The 22246-nt window shown below is 34.9% G+C and overlaps 1 protein-coding gene across 2 annotated transcripts in view; it reads left to right on the top strand.

Moving 5' to 3' along the window:
• Window positions 1-992: 992 nt before the first annotated feature.
• LOC134535582 (very long chain fatty acid elongase 7) overlaps window positions 993-22246 on the top strand; it is a 105297-nt gene continuing 84043 nt past the window's right edge. The window contains exon 1 of one of the 2 annotated variants that reach the window (XM_063374791.1): window positions 993-1150. The gene's annotated coding sequence lies outside the window, so the exon portion shown is untranslated. Of the gene's footprint in view, window positions 1151-18085; window positions 18451-22246 lie in introns of those variants that run through there. The other variant, XM_063374794.1, reaches the window with a different exon arrangement.

The raw sequence follows: 22246 nt of genomic DNA, 5'->3' as shown, positions 1-22246 counted from the left end.
GAAAAAAAATTTTTTTGTCCCTTTAGATTGGTCATATTGCACACTGTGCGGCGCCAGGAGAACTGTTATATCGCTATGTCTCGAGGATAGTGTCCTGGATCTAGTAGGCCGAACAGGCGTCAGCTAGCACACGGCCGTACCACGTGACACTCGTGTTAGTGACAGCACCATGTGGAAGACTCAGCCAAGGGAGTAACGCCTAAATTCGGGCGAAATTTGCCCCTGAAACTTTGCGTTGTGGATAGGCCAATCTAATCCGCCAATCATCAAAACCCCATCAAATCCTTAGTATTTAAAAAATTCAATACTAGTGCAAAGGATTGGAAGGAAATTATTAAAAGGAATAAATTAAATTTTAATAATTCACATTTTATAACATCTGAAATTAAATATATAATTTTTTTCTTCATAACTTTACTGATAAAATTTTCCAATGTATAATACTTTTAACATGTAGTTATATAATTAATAATAGAAATGAATAGATTCTGGAAACTTAATTTGTGAAACAACAATTTAAAGGGTAGAATGCTTCAACACCAGGGTTAAAATTGTTTAAGTGTATAGTTATATTTTGTTTAACCTTGACACATAGATTTGTATTCGAAGAGTGTATTCAAGGTTCTTTCTGGGATTCGAGCAAACTGAGAGAAAATTTGTTTAGATCCATGGCCATTCCTACTTTTCATTTGCTCCTTAACGAAACCGCTGGCTTTTTTAATTCCCCTGCCACCCATAAATTAATATCAAAGAGATTTTGAACCCTCTGTATGTTTGTTAATTGGCAGTTTAAACCTTGCCCTTATTCAGGGTGGACTCGTAGTTCTACAATCCTGCAGATAATGCAGGTATGGTGTCGAAACTTCCAGCCAAGAGAGGCAAGAGCACAGGCTTGTTTTTCCCGTCGCGGGTGAGAGTGACATACCCCCACCCCTTCCCAGAGTGCCTCTCCCCACCCCTTCCACCTAGCCGTATCCCGGCCAGCTAAGGTCAGCGCTGTGAGCGTGAGTGGGAATGTCGGTCATAGTCCCGGCAGTGACCGGCGGACACCGAGGCGAGCAGGAGGTGTCTCTTGTCGGCGTCTCAGGCCGAGGAATACAGGCGACCTCCTCAGTGGCTACTCCTCGCTGGAGATTCGAGGACTCTCCTCGTGAGTAGAGTCTGTGGAGTGCAACTTGTTTCACTCTTTACATTTCACGAATGCATCACCAGGTGGAGGCGAACACTAACCAACTAGGCCAAGTTGAAGTTGCTTGGCTTTGGGTTCTAGCCTCATCGAAATAGACGTTTCCGTCGACATTTAAGTTAGCAGTTAACTAAATCAGTATACTGTTAAAAATTTTCACCTTTAATTTACGAATAACGCTAGCTATACGTTATCCAGGGGTCTTCGTAAATTTACCGTTATCTTGAATCACCAACAACAATTTTTGCATGTCATTAAAACATTCAAAATATTGTTAATGCGCCTTCGGAAACATTAAAATTTCTTCAACGTTTATTTTTACACTGAAAACCAAACTCAGAAGTTAAAATACGTTGCAATTACTACGGAGATACATTTATCATAAATTATGCAGAACTCTTAGTTATTTCGAGGTGAATTCTTCTTTGAAAAGTCCGTAAACTTACTGTAATTTAAACAGTGTACCTACTTCCCTGAAGATGGTGTCAGCTGCGATTTTAATTAAACAATTGACGTTATTTTTCAAATATTGTGGCAGGACAACGGTGGCATAAGGATTCGTAGACCATTGGTACTACTTTTCAGATCGGTCAAATTTAAGACATGTTACATGAAACATAATAAGCTTTTAATTTTTCCATTTTGTAATAAAAATTATCAACATTTTTTTTCTTTACGTCTCATTGATAGTGGTTTAGAGACGAACCCGTCCTAATGCATTCAATAAAGGCTTATCTGAACCATTTTGATATCAACGGTCAACAATTAATTACTACCCCCAACGCATTTTTTAGTTATTTTATATTTATGTTATCGCTATTATTCGCGGGCTTTGGTTTTGCCAAAAAAAAAAAATGCTCTAAAGAATTTAACTAAATATTATTTATGAGTACATTATAATTATCAATTAATGAAAAATATAAAGTTAGAAAATGCGCTTTTTGAACATCTGGTGAAAATAAATGTGGCAAAGCAGGCAAAATAAAAAAATGATTTCTTCATTAATGACAGAAAAATTAAATAACCTATTTGGCGTGTGATGAGACCGAGGCTTAAACAGAGAATGGAACAACGTGTTCACGATCTGGTATGCAGAATTAAGGTAGTTCCTCAACTTTACTTCTCATGTAAAGGTCTTTTTTTATTTCATTGGTTGCTGCTGAATCTGTCATATTTTCTTTTATGTACACTGGAATAAGATCCATTATCCACTTATATCGCTTTTAATTGTGAATATTAATATATCTAAAAAAAAAAACAGAAAGATCTAATTTTGAATTAATTTGTATTGAAAATATGACACAAAATTTCAAAAACAAAAATAAAAATCTGTTTATCCGTTCACTACCAAAATTCACAGGATCACCCACTGGGATAATCTAAAGATGACATGAAAATTTGATCAATACCTATCGGTCCGGCCGTTTTGGAGTCCATTGGGAAAATACATACAAACATAGATTTTTATAAATACAGATGAAGCTTGACTCATGCCTACAGAGAACTCGGTTCATTTGAACGGTATTCAAGGTTACGGTGAAAGGATCTGAATCTGGAATCTTGAAAATGTTCATTTAATCACAATTCAACTGCACGGGCGCCAATCTGTAGGTTCGCAAGAAAGGTTGGCGGAAATTCACAATGGGTGTCCGCGTGGTCCGAGAGTTTTGCGGGTGGCATTCAACCGACGAGGGTTATCTCCCTATAGTGTGCTTGTATGTTGCATAGTGCCCAAGTTTTCACCTAAATGCATGTATCAAGCAAAAAAATTAAAAATATACTGTTGTTTACATAGTTTTGAAGTTTACCTTTTTTCACAGTCACGCTTTAGCCAGTGCAAGCGAGCTCCCTCAGTAAGGGGCTTCTTAATTCCAGAGGGACTGTCTCCTCTCCACGGACACACGCCCATGAGTTGTATAGTGTGATCAGGAAGTTTAAAGAAACAATCGGTTATGGCCTATGTTTCTAAAGTAAACAGCACTGGTAAGGAAAAATTCCAGAACTTTACTGAATATATTTCTCAAAATTATGGAAAGAAGAAAAAAAATAATGGGTCGGTATTTGAATCAAAGTCATCGTGACAAACTTGTAAAGTATTTGGCTGCGCGCTGCGATGGCAGCCATGTTTGTTTGTGTTCTAAATACGTTTGAAAATTTTTCAGTAAAAGAATAGATAGTGTTCTATTATCAATGTAATTTTTTTATTATGTATGAAGATGCAACTGTTGATAGGATCTCGAATAATTATATATTTTTTAATAAAATTTATATATTGTAATCTTGAAATGAAATCTCATATATAGGTTGTCATTGTTACTTTTCCATGCATTGTGGAAGCAGCGGACGCGATCGTGTAATGTTACGGGTGATACGTTTCCGTTTACGTGGTCCGTCTCGGTTTCAGACCCACTGTAGAAAGGGCATAAGAGAAACACCGAAACTTGCCTAAAGAGCTCGCTGTTAATAATTTCATGAATATAAGCTAACATGACAACTTTTGAACCGTACTTTTGAGACATCGTAATTTGAAACTAATGTGTTAACGAGGTACAATGCAGGAGTTTTACAGATTTATTTGTAATGAATTATTTGTAAACTTACCTTAAATATTAAAAAAAAAATTACTCTTTTAAAAGTAGAGCTAAAACTTTATGTTCGTCTTTTTAAATGGAGGAATTTCATTGGTATTTGTATTGCACGACATATCCAATGTCAATAAAATTTAAAAAAAATAAAGCAATAACAGTCTAGTTCAATTATGAAGGACAATATTCTCTAATAATAATAATAAAAATACATTTTGAGATTATTTATATAAAAAAATAACAGTTACATTTTAATTATCTAAATCTGTTGTCGTGTCCTGCATTTGGCCTCGGCCCCCTTGTGCGAGAGCTACATGGTCATCCCTGAAACAAACATGGCTGCCCCGACACCGCAGGGTATTTTTTACCTAATCTCTATGCCTAAGCTAGTTATCCTGTAAGATGGTGATGCACCCGGCGCCAATAGATGGTGCCTGCTTCAGAATGTAAATAATTGGGATTCATTGTGTCATTACTCAGGGAAGGAGCGGGCTTCCACTCGTGATGGGAGCATCCCGAGAGTCAGAAATTAGCTTATGATCAGGACAGTCAGTGACATCTTATAGAACATGCTGCAAAGGCTAAATCTGTAAATATTGACTGTAATGATAATGTAACCGACTTGTATATAAGCTTGGCTTGTACTGTACCAGTCAGAGATCCTAACCCCAGAGAAATCTGGGGAAATACAGCAGGAATCTAGAATAGGGTGTATTACTTTCTGCTCTCCTCTTCTCCCCTCTCATTCTTTCTCTCTCTCCTTCCTCCGGAGCGGCCTTCGGGATTACGCTCTAGCATCCCTCTTCCCCTGGAGCGGCCTTTCGAGGATTACGCTCTAGGACCCTCCTCCTGGAGTGGCCTTCCGAGGATTACGGTCTAGTACTTTTCCTCTTCCTTGTTCCCCTGCCCAACAAGAGGGCAGGACGCAGGCATCTCAGACAAGGGCCAACATCCGAGGGACAAAGAGCAGCTGCTAGCATACCAGCGGGTTTTTTACCCCACCATAAGCCACTCCAGCACTGGACGCTGTTGCCGGGACACGTCACTGTATTTGTATGTACATTTTAAATAAAATAATAACTTATCTACTTTATCTAAATTAAAGGCGTTAGCTTCGACTTATTGCATGTATAATTTGTGCCCTTCGATGTTACACATATGTAATGAAAATTTGTTAAGAGTTTTTACGTATTTGAAGATATCCCTCTTGTAATTGCCAAGAACGCAAAGTTTCTGCCAACATTACATCAAAATGCTGAAGGTTGTAGTATCCTAAATAATATTTTCTTATAATTTTTCATCTTTTTGCAAATAATTTTTGTCAAATATATTATTTAACGATATTTAATTGTTTATTAAAGGTTTTTTTTTGCGAAAAATGTCATTTTTAATATGTTATTGACTTAAAGGCAAAATTTTTGTCACTTTTAGCTGTAATCGTGTGGTATACAGTTTTGGACTAACCATCGTAGCTTCCATCTTGCAACTTTTTTATTTTCACTAAAACATTCATAAATTTAAAAAAAATAGTTTTGTCGAAACCATACATACTTAGGTTTCTGTAGTTTTGGTACAACACTGGTTCAAAAAAGATAGCACAGATAATAATGAACAACATTTTTTGTTACCTAATACCTATAGTTTTAAGTTACATGGTCTATCCACATATAAATTACTCATTCATTTATTCCACAGTTTTCTCTACCAATTGGAACTAGCCTCGACATTGGCTTTCCCTACTGCTCGTTTCTTATTGCACACCTCCGTCCCAACACAATGACTCACACTACTCACTCGTCCACCACACACCCAGCACAGTCTCAGTTGCTACGGTCTCCGATGCACCAGTCTTCGCGCAAGAATCCCGTCACTCGTCGTCCACCTTCTCTCACCAAGGTGTCACACACCCTCTTATCTTCACTGCCTTGTAGGCTGGCGTCTCCCCTTTATACACCTTCAGCTCTTCCTCCTGGAATGGTCTCGTACAACTTCAAACTGTCGCGTCATCAGGGTCGACTTGAAAACCGAAACTCCCAGAACAATGGTATTCTATTTATGCCACTTCATGCACGTGGGGCTCTGTGAACTTGTCTAACCCTCCAGAGTCGCAGAGAATTCAGGGAAGGGAGTGAGGGGCCGTTGATATAATATAATTAGACATGTAATGGTAATGGACTGTACCCCAACCCGCAGACGAGTGCGCGGGCTGGCTGTCAAGATGGCGTGCCTCATTGCCTCGCATCTGCTATCCTCGTTACAATATTTACCAAAAAATTTAAAAAAAATGTAATAAATCTGTTAACATTATATGAGTTAACAATTCCTTTTCGGCTCACCCTACAGACGCAGGTAAATTTCTATGTTCCAATTTATTTTCAAACATTCCTGAAAATTTTTCAAATTGTATAAAATTTGGAACATTCTAAAAATATAATTTTCAAAATATCCTAAACTTCTAATAACTAAAAGCAATGATAAAATATTTTTGCTTATTCAAATCAGCCAAAATGTTTCCAATGTATCATATTTAATTATTAATCTAGCATTTTCGTAGGATTTCGAAAATATTCTCGATATGAATGACGTGACCATTAAATAAAAATTGGCATGGGCCAATAAGTTTATTTACTACCATAAGTTTGAAAGTAAGAAAATGTTCTCCATTTAAGTCAAAAATTGCCGTTACCAAAAAGCGTTTCAGCCAGAGTTTTATGGAGTTTTTAGAATATTTACAAAATGATTTTTAACGGATTTAATATTGTGATTGTTAACGGAGTTATGATTTCTTATGTCCTCTATTCACTATATTTAACCCCCTGCAGTAATGAATAGTCCCGTCAAAAATTGTTTAAGGCAAACGTAGTAAAATAAATATTTAAAAGGTTTGCAGTATATTTGTAAAAATTTGATACGTACTTAGTACGGAGAATATAATATTTTTTGTCCTTGAACTTCTATTTTATCCACCCATGTGCAATAATGATAGTTTGGATCAAAAATTTTGTTTCAAACATAAGTTTAAGGAAATAACTGAAAGGCTTACAGGAAATTTAAGAGGATTTGATATATAATGTTAATATCAGGCAAGTTATGAAGTTCTTTGTCATTTAACACCTTTATAATTTCCCTACCCCCACTCCTTCAGTAAAGTTTTGTTGAATCCAAAAATTATTTCACACGAAAGTTTTGGAAGATTTTCAGAATGTTTATAATGTGGAATATATTTGTTAGTTTGCTTCTTAAAGGAGTTTTGTTGAAAGGAAAATTTATCCAGACAAAATATTTTGTTAAAAATTTTACGAAGAACTTTCATCGGATGCGATATATATGGTTAAAATAATTTTTCCTGTAAAACATTATTCCCACTTCTACCCTCTTGTTCTGCTTTTGTCCATCACCAAACTTGACGAATATTTTACATATTTCAATTTTATGTATATTAAAAAAATTTATGTGTAAAACAACTTTAAATATCTTGTCTATGACTACATCTATTTTATTCTTTAAAACTTGGCATTGTCTGAAACGAATTATGCCTAATATTTGTTATAATTTTTATTTATTAAAGTCTTGCTTTTTAAAAAACTAATAGTAATACAAACTTCATAATTTCTCTAAAAACCTTTGAAACTAAAATTCTCATAAAAATTTTAAAACCTTAAATAAAGCTAAAATATTATTTTTAATCTGCAATCGCAGCCTGCCACTTGGAGAATAAATAAACAACAATATGCGGTATCATGGTTGTCATTAAGGGTCTAATAAATAAACTAGTGTATGATTGTGAAAAAAATCCCTTTCGGTACAGCCTACAAGCGTAGGTATATTTAGAAGTACCTTTTTCTTCTGTAAATGTTATGGAAACTTCTATAAACTTCTGAAAACTTTTGAGAAATTAATGTGCATTACATCCATATGTTTTCCCCAATATTTCTAAATGAGCGATTAAACCTTTTCTCATATTCTACACAGCAAAAATGTTTCGAATGTTGATAAAACAATGCATTCAGCATTTAACAGCTTTGAATGAATTTCATATTATGCTAAGGTAGTTATGCATTTATAATCTTTCACTAATATGAGGTATTATAAAAATTTGCTTTGGACTATGGTTTAAGATAACATTAAGATGGTTTATAAAGAATTCAAACGAATTTTTTTTAACAAGTATGGTTTGAATTTTTAATTTAACCCCTGTTTTACGGTAATGATTCGTCTCATCAAAAATTGTTTCAGCCAATAGTTTTAGATAATATTTAGAATGTTTATAATAAATTTAACGGATTTTGTAGTGTTTTAGAATGAAGTAATACCTAATAAGAGATTTTGATTTTAATGTATTTAATTAATGTATTTTTACCCCTTGTAGTAATGTTTGATTAAATAAAAATTTACGTAAGACAAGCATTTTAGTTAATATTTAAAAAAAGTTTTAAATAAAAACGAATGGATTTATAGGTGTACATGTTTACAGAAGTTTTAATTTTTTTATTCCAACCTTGGTTTTTTTTTTAACTTCTTGAAGAAATGGTTCGTATTATCAAAATGGTTTTAGAAAAATGTTTTCGATTATTTTTAGAAGGTGACAGACAATATTTCTATATTTTATAAATAACTTATATTTATTAATTTTTTTAACTTTTAACCCCTATTTATTTCACACGTTGCTGAAATAGTTATTTATATATAATTTACTTAATACAAACGTTTATAAAGAATATTACGAAAGTTTAAAATAAATAAGGACGGATTTGATAGTGTGCATGGTAAAGAAGGTTCTTTTATTCTATTCCTTGTTTTTTTTTTTTTTTTCACTCTCTAGCAGAATTTTTTGTCTTATCAAAAATTCTTTCGGACCAACATTTTGATAATAATTATAAGATATACAAACCATTTGAACCGATTTAATGGTGTGCCTAATAAAGGAGTTAGGGATATTTTTGTCCTCAAACCCTTGTTTTTTTCCACCAGTTGCAGTAATGTTTCCACTATTTGGAGTACCTAATGTTTGGTCGTATCAAAAATTAATTATAAGAGTCCAACGAGTTATAACACGTTCAAAACGGATGTGATATTTTTAATATAATGAGAGTTAAAGCTATTTCACGATTTTTAAAAAACTTCGCCGTTTTTATTCTTTTGGGGAGGAGATTATGCTTATTAACAAATACAACTAAGATTTTCCATTACCATATTTTATGTGTAAGTTTGGAAGTTATTTCTGCAAAATTATGACAGTTATTGTGTAAATTAAAATTATATATAAAGATATATAAATATACGTATATACAAACGGTAATGGCTACAATATGTAGTCTGTCTTCAAAATCTACCTAAAAGACACTGCAGAAATCACAAAAGAATATACAGCCACAAATTTTGTTCGAAATAAACATTTTTTATTTCGCATTGCACTTGGTATTTCTGGGGTTTCGTTTCTTTGAATGCATATTGCATAACAATTTATGATTTATCATTCCTTGTTACAAAGATGGTGCTTTCATGCTGACTAAGGCACGTTTTTAAAATTGATGTTAACGTAACCTTACAATTAAGAACGCTACATACATCCATGCCTTACCCGATATCAAAACCCAGAACCATTACTGCGCCACAGACCTCAACACTTGGGCGTTGCATTTTGATACGACAAGCATCAGCCAATCAGAGCTTCGACGCTTGCGACATGCGTTGAAAACCTAGCAACCCCTCCCCTGTCAACAGATTAGCAGTTGGTTTTGTAATTGTTCCTTACTGCATATCAAGTTAACATCATACTTTCATAGTTCATATTTTCACAACTAAATATAATATTTTAAAAATTATACAAACATAACAAAAAAAATTTACCGCTTATTTTACTTTAATATTTTAAGTTAAATTACAATTATTGGATACGTTACACGGAACAATTGCTCCCATGAACATTGTTCCTCTATAGTTTTAAACATGAACTTTTTTATCAAAAACACAACCAATTCATTTCTTTATTATAATATTTTATTTAGACCACAACTGTATACGCCTATTCCCAATGAATTATTAATTCCTGAAATATGCGTGTGTTATAATAGTTTTTAAACAAATGTTACAGTTAAAGAATTTAAAGAATAAAGATTATAGTCTAATGTAAAAAAAGTTTCGTTAGCTTATAAAGCCCTGATATTTTTATGTAAAATGTTTATACAAGGATTTTCGGCCGGTTATCAGCGATATTTCTTTTATACCACAAAAATCTTAGGAGAATGCTTCGGGCGCAATGTAAAAAGCTCTTGAGCTTCATGCATTAAAAGACACAATAAAACTTATTTTTAAATAAAATATCAAAGAAAATGCAAACTTAAAACTGTTTATTATAAACAGATTTATTACTGTATGTATTTTGATTTGTTTAGTGAAATATTTATAATTACAAACTAAATTATTTATTAGACCTTTGTTGCTAACATGTTTACAATATATTTTTGTTTCGTTATCTTCAAAGAGATAAACTGAGTTTGTAGAGTTATAATAATTTTTTATCATTAGATATACAATTATTCATCTTTGTCGGTGTCCAAAGTTTTCGAGAGAGTTCATGAATTTTTCGTATTCAGTATCGCGTGCTGCTGTGACTTGACTTAAACACAAACTTATGGTAGATCAGTACACCTTTCTATTTAATTCTTACGAAAGCGACAGGGTATGCAGCTGACTCAGCTTTTCAAATGCAGCAATGTGTTGGCGTCGTAACTTGTTGCACCACACCACAACATGATGAAACATGTTTTCGAGTCATGAGGTGCCCCAGCCAGTTTTAAACAACTATATATCCCGTCCTATGTTTGAAAATATACATTCTATGCTTGTCTACCTTTACAACGTCTTATAACTACTGCATTACAATTTTTCTTTTCGCAGTAACATTTCTGAACATGCAAAGGATATTATTAGCATTCACAGTTTCATACGGTCTTTAAACATCACTGAACTTATGGTTATCAAAATTAAATGATTTGCAATTTTAATGGTAAAAATATTTTCGAAACCATTTCTGCATCTTGCGGGTCCTATCTCATCCAAAAAAGCCTTTTCCTTGATTCCAATAAAAAATGTATTTTTTTTTGTTAGCAGACACTTTCTATTGCATTATAGTTTGTTACATTACTTAAGAACTACATATAAAATTACACTATAATTTTTTATAAACGAAACACAAATATTAATGTAAAATTATAGATATTTTAAAATTTGTACATTTACAAATAATCTTTCGTATTTTTCGAATTTTTCTGCGTTGTAAAGAATTTGCATCACAAGCAGGTGACATAACACTTTGAAAACTACAACTATGGTGCAGCCATGGGATCCTCAGGCTTTATGAATGGGGTGGTCTTGTTCGATACTGGACACTGGCGTGATTTACTTTACTAGCACCGGTCGTTATCCGAGCAATGCTAACTGGCTACGATCTTGTAATCCCCTAGGTGCCTGTGCGTCTGCACCGGAGTTGTTTGTCACACAGATACAGGATCTCCAACATCACTGTGGGCTACGAGTCTTCTGGGTTGTTTCTGAGAGTTCACAAATTGGTCATAAATGCAGGGCGTGTCGGCCTCAACACACGAGTGTGATATCTTAAAGCCCCCGCCTACCCGGGCACACATACAGCACACAGAGTTTCAGAAAAAAACAAAAACTGCTTAAGATATACTTAGTAGTGTCTTTTTATTCAAAGCATTTAAGAATACGCTGAAGGGGATTATCAGTTCTGTTACGAGAAGAGTAAAAATGCCTAAAGCGCAATTTTTCAGAGTAATATCTTCACTTGAATCACCCAGCAGAGAATACAAATACACCCATGACAAATTGGGTCTCTGAAGGCACCCACATACGCGCCAACCCCCCTAACCAACACGGCAAAAAGTTCAGAGCGTCAATGCCTAGGCCTCAACCTGCAAATATCTGGAGATACGACCACCAGACCAGTAAAGAAGAAGTGCCGGTGGTGTGTAGTTCTTTTCAAATGGCTCCAAACATTTCAAAAAATAGTTGTATATCTATATGCCATGCTTCTCTTTTGTAAGCCAATTGCATGTTTTACATCGTTTTCTTAAGAACTGCGATTGTAGCTTCAGGACTCATTCAATTCTATGCCTCCAGCGTGTAACTGTTAGCTACGTTTCTGCGGTCTCTGTTTGAATAGTTGGCATTTTACATTACCCATAGACATCCTTATTGTTTTCAACACTAAAGTATATCCAGGGTTAATATTTTCTTTTCTTCTGATACTTGGGAATGTTTAACTATTAAACAATTAGACAGCGTGCAGATGATAAACAGTATTCTGGCATGGTCGCGGGCAAGATGCACGCCATACGGACGACCCGACAGAAAAACTAGCTGTTGAGTTGGAAGTTAGATTAAGGCGCAGCATGCCAGGTTGTGTTGGTGGCTGGAGGCAAGGCACCACTAAAAGCGCAGACTCTCACCCTGGAACACCCCGGCGGAGAAATTCCGGGACGTTGGAAGCGTTTCCCTTGTGAACTAGTGCTCCTGAGTTCCTCCCCTTTTCACGCTATGGAATGCGCTGAAAAATTGGGATGCTCATGGCTTCCAGGATTGAGGTGTTGGGATGAAGAACTGGAATGACCGAATTTCTCTGCACACTATAAGACCTTTAGGTCCGACGGTGGTTGTCACGATGGCTGGGTTGTCACGTCGGAGCATGTCACATAAAATTATTATCTTGCTTTGGATGACTGTGGCGAATACCTATTGTTATATTACGTTTTTTTATATTATTCACGCAATTATAAATTATTCGTGGACGTATGCCATTGCAGTTTTGCACTGTTTGTCATGGTAAAATCACATGATTGCAAAATAAGAAATGAAAATAAAAACATGAGGTCAAAACTGATTCGCCGTAGGAAACACACTGTGTTCGTCGGTGTTATCATCGTTATGTTGTCCATAATACCTGTTTATTTTCATCATTTAGTTCGTATTTTACCTGCGTTGTTGTCTGCCGGCATTTCCTGTACTTGTTGAAACTGTCTCGTCATTGTTAGTTCACTGTGTTCGTCTGTGCTGTTAATTTTCGTGACTTAATTTCTTCCCAGAAATTCTTATTCTGTACTTTATTTAAAGTTTGAAGGTGTTCGTCTGTGCTGTTGTCATCGTGTTGACAATATTACCTTTTTAGATTCATTGATGGGTCCGTCTGTTCGGCATCAGATGATTTAACTTTATTCTATATTTTTATATTTTTATTTTTATTTAGTTTTTAACCTGTTTTTAATTTTATGACAAATATTGCAAATCTGCAATTGCATATATTCAAATAAATCTAATAAATCATTATTGCACTATTATTACTTTGTCAAAACGTATACATCATGATAATTTTTGTTATCATTAACAACTTTCAGAAAACAAATAAATTATTTTCGTATATAGGGAAGTTAGTTCTTCTGTGAATTTTACGTCTGCTAGATGTACATTACGTACATCCATTGAATTTCAAGATACTTGTTGAAAACTGCCGTGTAATGCTTAGGTGACACGATGGTGATTGTAGCGTCAACTGCATTGTCTAGAAATGCCAGCATTGATGTTGGAAGTGGAAAAACTACGTTTAATTGCTTTTGAAAAACAAATAATATTTTTTTACAGTTACTTAGAAAATATATATATAATTTTAGTTAAAATTTTAACAGCATAACTTACTACAAAATACGGTAGCTATATGGTAACCATCAGTATTTTTAAATAAACATGTTTGAAACCATGAAAATTCTTTTTAAAACTGCTTAATTTTAATATCAAATTGGTTTGAATGTTATTATTTTGCTATACTGATACAAAAAAAATATGTGCATTTCACTCAGCACTTTTGGAGTAAACACTTATTAACTACACTTTGTCACGCAAGTTATTTTAATCTACTTCCATATTGCAGTTTGATGCACGCCACCTTTTGGTGAGAGGAGTTCTGGGTTCAAGTCACAGGTAAAACATGTGTGCAAATTCGTCTCAAATTATACGACATAGTATAAATATCAGACTTAAAATGATTTTCTAAAAATAAAAAGTAATTCTTAATGGGAAAATGTCAAATAAAAACCAAACTTGGCCAGGTCAGGAATTTTTTACTTGCGGCAAATTTCATTCCTAGGGTGTCGTGTGGTACCTTAACTATCGTACTTTAAAAGTCAGTAGGAAACCACTGACTTTTCACCTCGTCAAAATCGGTCCAGTGAAGCCATAGTTTCATTTATGTAGTAAATAGCTGCAATACCCGGCGTTTCCCGGGCTGAACACAGGGTGTAGTTAGAAATTGTCTTCTGAATTTGAATGTCAAGTGTGAAAATTAATTTATATCTCTTTCAGATCCCGACAGACGTCGTTCTGCCAGTTTATAGTCATTTACCTGGTCTGTATGTAATTATGACTTTATAAAGCAATATAGAAAAAAGGTGAAAAATAAGAGATTACTAATACTGAAAAGATTCCATTATCTAGCTAATGCTCGGCCTGCATTGCAATGCCTCATTCAGTTTAGTTTTGTAATATGTTTGAAGTTGTTACACATATACTAATCATCTATCCATCTCTCTATATATATTTATCTCTATCTACATCTATATAAATCTATGTATCTCTCTATCTCTATTTATCTCTTTATATCTACATATATACTTCCCACTATCTCTATATATTCTATATATGTCTCTATATAGCTCTATACATATATAGGTATATCTCTTTATCTAACCCATATCATTCTCTATACCTCGCTCTATCTCAACTTATCTCTCCGTCTCTATCACACTCTATATATATCACTCTATCTCTGTCTCTCTTTTATATATTTAAATAAATTGTGTCATGCGTGCGCACTTATACAACAAAAACAGACGAAGTGCCGCTATATAAAATGTAATAAACACATTTTTTGACACGATTCGTGCTCCAACTATTGAAAAATAGTTATACCGTTTTAGTAACCTTCATGGGCATGCGCATAATAAATCACCAATATGTAATCGCAATCAGATGAATGGTATAGGAACGCATACGGCACAAACAAACAAAAATTAAAGACATGAAAAAAGAATCAAACGACGCGGTGCGATTAAAATTCAAGGCAACTATATCTATTGACGAAGTTAAGAACAAAACTGTTATTAGCGCCTTTATTTTGCTAGCCACTGCGAGCTCCACTAAGCGAACTGGTCTCACCAAGGAGAAAAATATTAATTTGCCAGACCTTACTATGTGCTTTGAATATATATACTGTATAGAAGTCGCCAGCCCAGGTTAAAATTTCTAATACGGTATTGAGGTAGTTGGTTAATTCACCGCCGCAATCGCCACCATCTCTAGGGCATCGACTTGTGGTGGTCCCTAGCGGACAAGTGTCGAACTCTTCAAACACCCCTTCCCCCTCCCGTTGAACGACGTTGAGCTGCAGTGAATGATTGATGAGGGGTGCGGGGAATGACAGCGGGCGACAGTGCTGCGCTCTTGTGTAAATAACAACTAAGACGATACAGGGCGTTACGACAGCGCACTGCAGCGGTGAAGTTCCCAAGCTGCTCATAATACGATTCTGAAAAACGTAGAGTAAATCCTATCCACTCGCGATTTCTATACAGTATATATATTCAAAGCTATGTGTATGATGTCAGACATAGAGAAATGACACTCACTCACTATTTGTATGTCTATGACCAATGATTTTTTCTGTTATAAAATAAATTTTCACTTTTTCACTCCCTTAAGTATGGAATTTTATATTAAAATGTAGCCTATGTGTTTTTCTGATGTATAAGCTATATTATTGTAAAGTTTCATTAAAATCCATTCAGTAGTTTTTACGTGAAAGTGTAACAAACATTTATCCATCCATACTAAAAAACTTTCGCGTTTATAATATTAGCAGGATGGCTGGCGTAATCCAGCACACGGAATTTATTTTCCCAGGATAGTCATCATATATTATATTTTAGCCATGTTTTCATGTCTATTCATGGACCAGCCAACACTAATTCAAATTATCCATGGTACAATTAAGCTCTCCCAGCGATTTCACAGGCCCAGGCCAGCCTCACATTGAGGAAAAAAAAAGATGAAAAGAATATCCTCAGACGTTACTTTGTTTTCCTATCGATCTTTTCTTTGAAGAAGCAAGTAACATGTTTGTTACTGCCATCCTTTAAGATTCACTTTCCAATATAATTTCGTTAAAAATTATAATTTAAGAAGGTATTTGGAAACTGCGTACCTTGAACCAGAAAGTTCTGTCGTTGTGAGGGCGGTTCGCGGACTAGACGTGACGAGAGAGATGGTTAGTGTGTGGGATGGGCTGAGGCCTCAGTATGTCTCCCTCCACCACGCTTTTTTAACCGACTTCAAAAAAGGTGGAGGTTATCAATTCGTCTGTATTTTTTTATGTTTGTTACTTCAGAACTTTCAACTAGGTGAACTGATTTTGATGATTATTTTTTATTGAAAGCTGGTGCTTCCCGTGTGGTCCCATTTCAATTTGGTCCAGTTCTAACAATGGCATCCATTAGAAAACCATATGTCTTAAATTTTGCATTGAGTATGTGCGCGACAAATGGACGAATAACTCAATATCACGCCAACCGATTTCGACTACATTATACCTACCTTATTGCGTGGTAAACACATAGATCGTACCTACATATTGATGAGTAGAAAAAGTAATTTGATTATTAGGTTGTAGAAGAGTACGCAATATTTTTTTTTTTTACTTTTTAGTGCATATTAGTATGTTTTGGAATTGTTTTTTAATTGTTTTTTTTTGTTAAAATTTGTGTTTATTTTATTGTCTGTTGCGGCCAATTGTAGCGGTGTCACCCGGACCGCAGAAGAGTTAGAGCGCGGTTACTTGGAACGCAGAACTACATCAAGTAAACAGGTTTAGGTAAACATTAACATGTTTGTAAACGTGAAATTGTACGGTTTCACGGCAGGTTACACTCAACAGCCAAACAGAGATCTCGTTCCGTAGTATTATGCTAACCTGATTAGGTTTAATGAGAAATGACTTCGAAAGAAACATGTTCCGGCTGTGTGTAAACGCACGCAAATTCGAACATGTTTACCTGAAGTATTTCAGAGTCCAGTGTATTCGCAACTTTTGTCAGATTGTTCATTATTTTTCCCGGTCTTTTTTTTTTTCGTGCTGGTTATTCTTTAAAACATGACGAGTCCTTCGCAAATAATTACGGAAATCCTTCGCGTCACGCTCATTTCAAGAGTTAAAAAGGGTAAATTATTTCCTCTGTTGCAACTATTTTATCAGAACACAATGTCCGGTTTTATTATGCTTCTGATCGCAATGACTCCAGATAGCGACAGCTGACATGACTGTATATTTGCATTATAAAGTACGGATAGCATTATGTCAAAGCTTCTCTCCACGAGAAGCCCGATACCAAAGCCTGATCAATTTTCTCATATTTTTTCTTGGGCTGCCTTTTCCGTGGTTCGGTCCGCCCTTAAACATTTCGTAGGCCTCAGATATTAATCATGGAGCTGAAACATGGAAGATAGTTCTACAAACCAGTCATATATGCTGAAGAATTTTTTTTCCTTCGGAAATTTACAATCATAAAAATTAAACTTTTTCTTACTCATATAAAGGCCAAATATAGCACGATGTAAGCGACTTCGTAAATATTAATACGATTTTTATAATTTTTAAAGTAGTTTTGAGTTGTAATCTGAAGTTTAGTAGTCACAATGGTGAATTTTATGGAGTTCTTAGAGTATTGGACTCAAAGCGGATTTAATTTCACAATGGGAATGCGTGTGTTTAAGTTTAGTTATTTTGTAAGGTTTTACCGAAACCTACTTGTTTCCCCCAACTCAATTATATTTGGAATTCGAATTATAATTTTGTACTGAATTTATTGGCAGTAATGTAAATAATTTAACTTATTTCTATTTTTGTTCCAGTAATGGGTAAGAATAAATAGTTTCTCTTAATTTAGCCTATTTTATTTCGCAAGTTTTGCTCTCAAGATATCATATAAAAAATTACACATACTTTATTTAGGACTGTTTACTTATGCACACTACTTGAAAGCTAGATAAAATATTTTTGTAATATTATCGCGTGGTTTAAGCAGTTGGGCGACACTTCCAAGACAACTAACAGGTCAGCAAAGGTGTCGTGTCCCACATTATAAATGCAAATCAGACACTAGAAACGGACGTCAAACGGTTCGTGCGCATGCGGGGAAATGAATTCATCACACCCGAATCTCGCAAGTCATCGAACGCTTACGAACGGGACGATGTGGATACTTGGTGTTAGCAGCCTCGGTAATAACAGCTCCGTGTGCTCAGGGCCTCTGCGGCCGTGGCTGTAAAAGAAGACGAGTAAAATAACTGTATATTTTGTGTGTGTCAAGAAGCAAGTTTTTAGTGAAAACATTATTTTTAACGTCGCGTTTTTAAAATGAACCGTGGTTCTAAATATAATATAGGTACCTATTTCCCTGGAAAATAAAATAAACTCTCGGGATACATATTAAAATATTTTCTCTTGATACTCGCATAATTTTATTAATTTAATTTATCTTTGGAAAGCAGTTCTCAAGGATTTTCCTGCAAAAGACGCACTTCTACTCGGAAAACTGTTAGAATCCCTCCAACAAGGTAAAGAAACAACATAATGATTTGCAATTTCCAGAACATTGTTTTTGTGGTGAAGGTGGTACGAAATATACGGTGCGATTGCTTGCATTGCGACCATAATGTATTATTCAGTTCAAAAAAATTTATTTTTTCTTCTCTTTGCCGAACGATTTTGATTTGTTGTTTAGAATAATTGTTTTACCGAACATTTATATATATGCCGCTTTCACCTCCAGACATGTACATATTTTTTTTTTTTTAATTTAGTTTATGTGTCAGAAGAATTTTTATCCAAAAATGTTATGTATGGTACAAGAAATTATGGAATCACTAAAACGCAACGGACGCGATGCGACAGATGCGTAAAGAATATAATAATAATTTCATTTTAAAACACGTAAGACACATATGTGACGGTATCGCTACGAAATACACGTAAACGACCGACTTGCCTGGTAGAAATATGATTGAAATGCTCGCATGTATTTAGTTATCAAGTGAAACTAGTATTTTTTATTCCTACTTGTTTACTTAATTTCTCTGCGGAATCTTTGATATGTGTTTCCGCACAGTTTTTTTTTTCGAACGAACATACAATTTGGGTTAAACAAATTAAATCTAATAATAACTTTTGAACAAATAAGTCATAATTTTGGCTGTCGTGTGTGTGTTGCATTTACATCCATTATGATAATTCTTAAATTATTTATAGCTCGGTTTAAAACCGCATGTTACCAATGACGCGATATTATTTTCCTTATTCATCGCGTCCTTCTTTTCACTTACATCAAGCAATTGTGATTCTAGCACAAATGTAACTTCTACCATACATAATAACACATAATAAAATACGTAAATATGATGTGAACTGCAGTTTAACGAAGACAAAAAAAATTGTGTTACTGATTAAAGTAATAATTGTGTATTGTAATGAGGTCATCATCGTGTTACTTATTTGATGTAATCTATAATTTAAACCACAATCAGTTATCCGTATGGCCAGAAATATCGTAAAATTAAGTGCATTTAAATTTTCGCTAACAAAATTTCGTAAAAAATATTATTAATTCGAAAATATTCTATCTAACAACCGTCACTAGCTAGAAATCTATAAACCAATACCAAAATATTTTTTTTATATTCGTTAAATACGTATAGTTAGAAAATAAATCAGTAATTCAAAAATTAAAATTATTTAATCAATAAATTGCTGCAAAACAAGATTATCATTGGAAATTTAGGAATTGACAAAAACCTTAAAACAGTAAAACTGCTATTATTATTGCTGTTTTATATTGCGTTACTGATTCATTTCTAGTGACTTATGTAAATGAGAGTTTATCCATACTACGATATTCGCTCCTTATAATTTAGACAAACATTTTAAAATTAAAAGTTCTATTAAAATTTAACGATATCATTCTAGAGAGACCAGTGATGTTTTGCAAATGGCGTGGGGATAGCTTTAAGAGGGGGTTGGGAAAGGAAGAGAAAAACAATAGTCTGGAACGCTCCACTTCCCCAGGCGAAACAAATAGCTGTCTACTTGTACTCGTACTGTCTGGAACTAAGGCAAAATTTATTTGCGGGTACTATTTTTCTTTAAAGTGAAATTTCTTTCAGAGTATAATTTCAAGGTTAAATTTTAATGCACCGTGTCCGCGAAACAAATTGTAAACGTTTCTGATGCGAAGACGGAGAATGGATACTTGGCCAAAGGGTTTAAAGAGAGCACTCACTAAACTATATACGTTGCTGGGCTCGTTTTCGTTCTACTTTTAGTGCGACGATTCATCCCACGCAAAAAAAAAAATGGTTGTCTGTAAAGTCGGTTTACGGATGATAGTTTAACGTGACAACGTCATAACAAAGCATTGATGAAATTATTGATCCAGAAGAAAAGGAAATATCATATTCGGCCTGAGACTGAGCCGTAATAGGTTTTTGCAACCAAGCCATTTAGGCATTAAAATATTAGGGGAAAGGCACCTAAGAGTGCGCACCTAACAAACAATAGTCATATGTGACTACATTTTAAATTAACAATAAATGTTTGAGTCAAATTCGGTTTTATTAATCTATTATGCATTCATCTACATATGTTCAATTATGTGAAAACTGTTCATATTGTTATAAAACACACAAAAACAAATACATGCAAATGCGCACTCTTAGGTGAGCTAGCCCATTGTTTACCCTAAGAGTGCGCACTTAACACAGATCACAAGTAGTAAATGTTACAGATCCTTCAAATGACGAACACTGCTCATGCCACCACTGTTGGCATTTAATACACTGTATCCAGTCTTCTGAGATTGGTTCAGTATATCTCTCATCACATCCTGGACAGAGTACATCACTTTCCACTGTCTTTGAAGTTTTACGCTTTTTCAATGGACCTGATGATTTTCCTTTCTTATTTGACTTCTGTGAATCTTGTGAACGTTTCTTTTCACTCTCCAGCAAAACAGCATTTTTAAACGGCGAGCTTGTCATTACTTCCGATCGCCTGGCTTTCCTTTGTCTCTTGACTGTTGTGTCTGCTTTGGGAACAGGTACGATGCTGGCTGGAGAGATTCCCTTTCCCTCACTCTGATCTACCTTCATAGGACTATTATTTACAATGCAGGTGGAAGAGTTAATTTTCTTAACATTTTTCTCACTTGATACACCAGCTAGCATTTGGCAACCCAGATTAATTTCACTAGTCGACAACTTGACACCACTATCGATCGGCATATCATTCTCATCAGCGTTAGAAAACTCCAATCCAGCTACATGGACAATATTACTGGTCGACGGTATTTGGTCCAGCATTGTTTCATTATTCTCACTAGACACCAAACATTCCATATCAACTTGAAGATTTTCAATAGTTGATGGGGATGTGTCAAAGCTAGAAGGCATGATGGGGTTTTTCACAGTTTGTACAGAAGTATCTGGAGCAACAGGAACCACCTCGTTGCCACTGTCCATTGGATCCTCTAGATTTGGCCTGTCAGTCACATGAGATGGGATGAAATCCTCGTCGCTGAACACATCAGGGTTATAAGGATAAATTCCTGTTGCACGAAATGAATTCTTTGCTTTCTCCATGGTGGCAACCTTCTCATATTAATTGCGGAACAAAAAACAAATGTCAGAATTGGAAATTGCACGGCCGGGGTGGTTGTGCATCCATTTCTCCGCTTCAATAGCAAACATTGATTTCAGAGGGCCGAAGAATCCTCGATCGAGAGGTTGCAGTTTGTGTGTAGCATGGGGAGGGAGTGAAAGAAGTGTGATATTGTGCTCTCGGCAAAAAAGAACAGCCTCAAGAGAATAGTGGGATGAGCGATTATCTAGAATTAGGAGTACTGGGTCATCCTCAGATGGTTTGACATAGGTCTTGAAATGTTTAAGCCAGACCAAAAACAGATCAGAATTAATGAAGCCACTATCAGATATCATGTGCAAAGAACCTTCAGGAGCATCTTTAAATAACTCTTGTTTCATTCTTTTCCTGGCGAAAATAATCGCAGGGGGCACATAGAAACCAACAGGATTTATGCAACAAACTACTGTCACAGTTTGTCCTCTCTCTGCTGAAGACACTTTGCTGACTGAACGTTTGCCTTTGGGAGAAAGTACTTTGGGAACTTTGTTTCGGACACACGAGATTCCACTTTCATCCATATTGAATATACGATGAGCATGAAATTTCTTTTCATCTGACACTTGTTTCAAGTTATGGAAAAACCGCTGACACTGTACTCTGTTAAATCCAATGGCACGGCCAAGACTGCATTTTTCGGGTGCTCGAAGGGACAAATTCTGC

The sequence above is a fragment of the Bacillus rossius genome, chromosome 8, assembly GCF_032445375.1.
Source record: "Bacillus rossius redtenbacheri isolate Brsri chromosome 8, Brsri_v3, whole genome shotgun sequence".
NCBI lineage: Eukaryota > Metazoa > Arthropoda > Insecta > Phasmatodea > Bacillidae > Bacillus > Bacillus rossius.
Note: the sequence above shows the minus strand (reverse complement) of the source record. Positions and strands in the feature narration are given on the sequence as shown.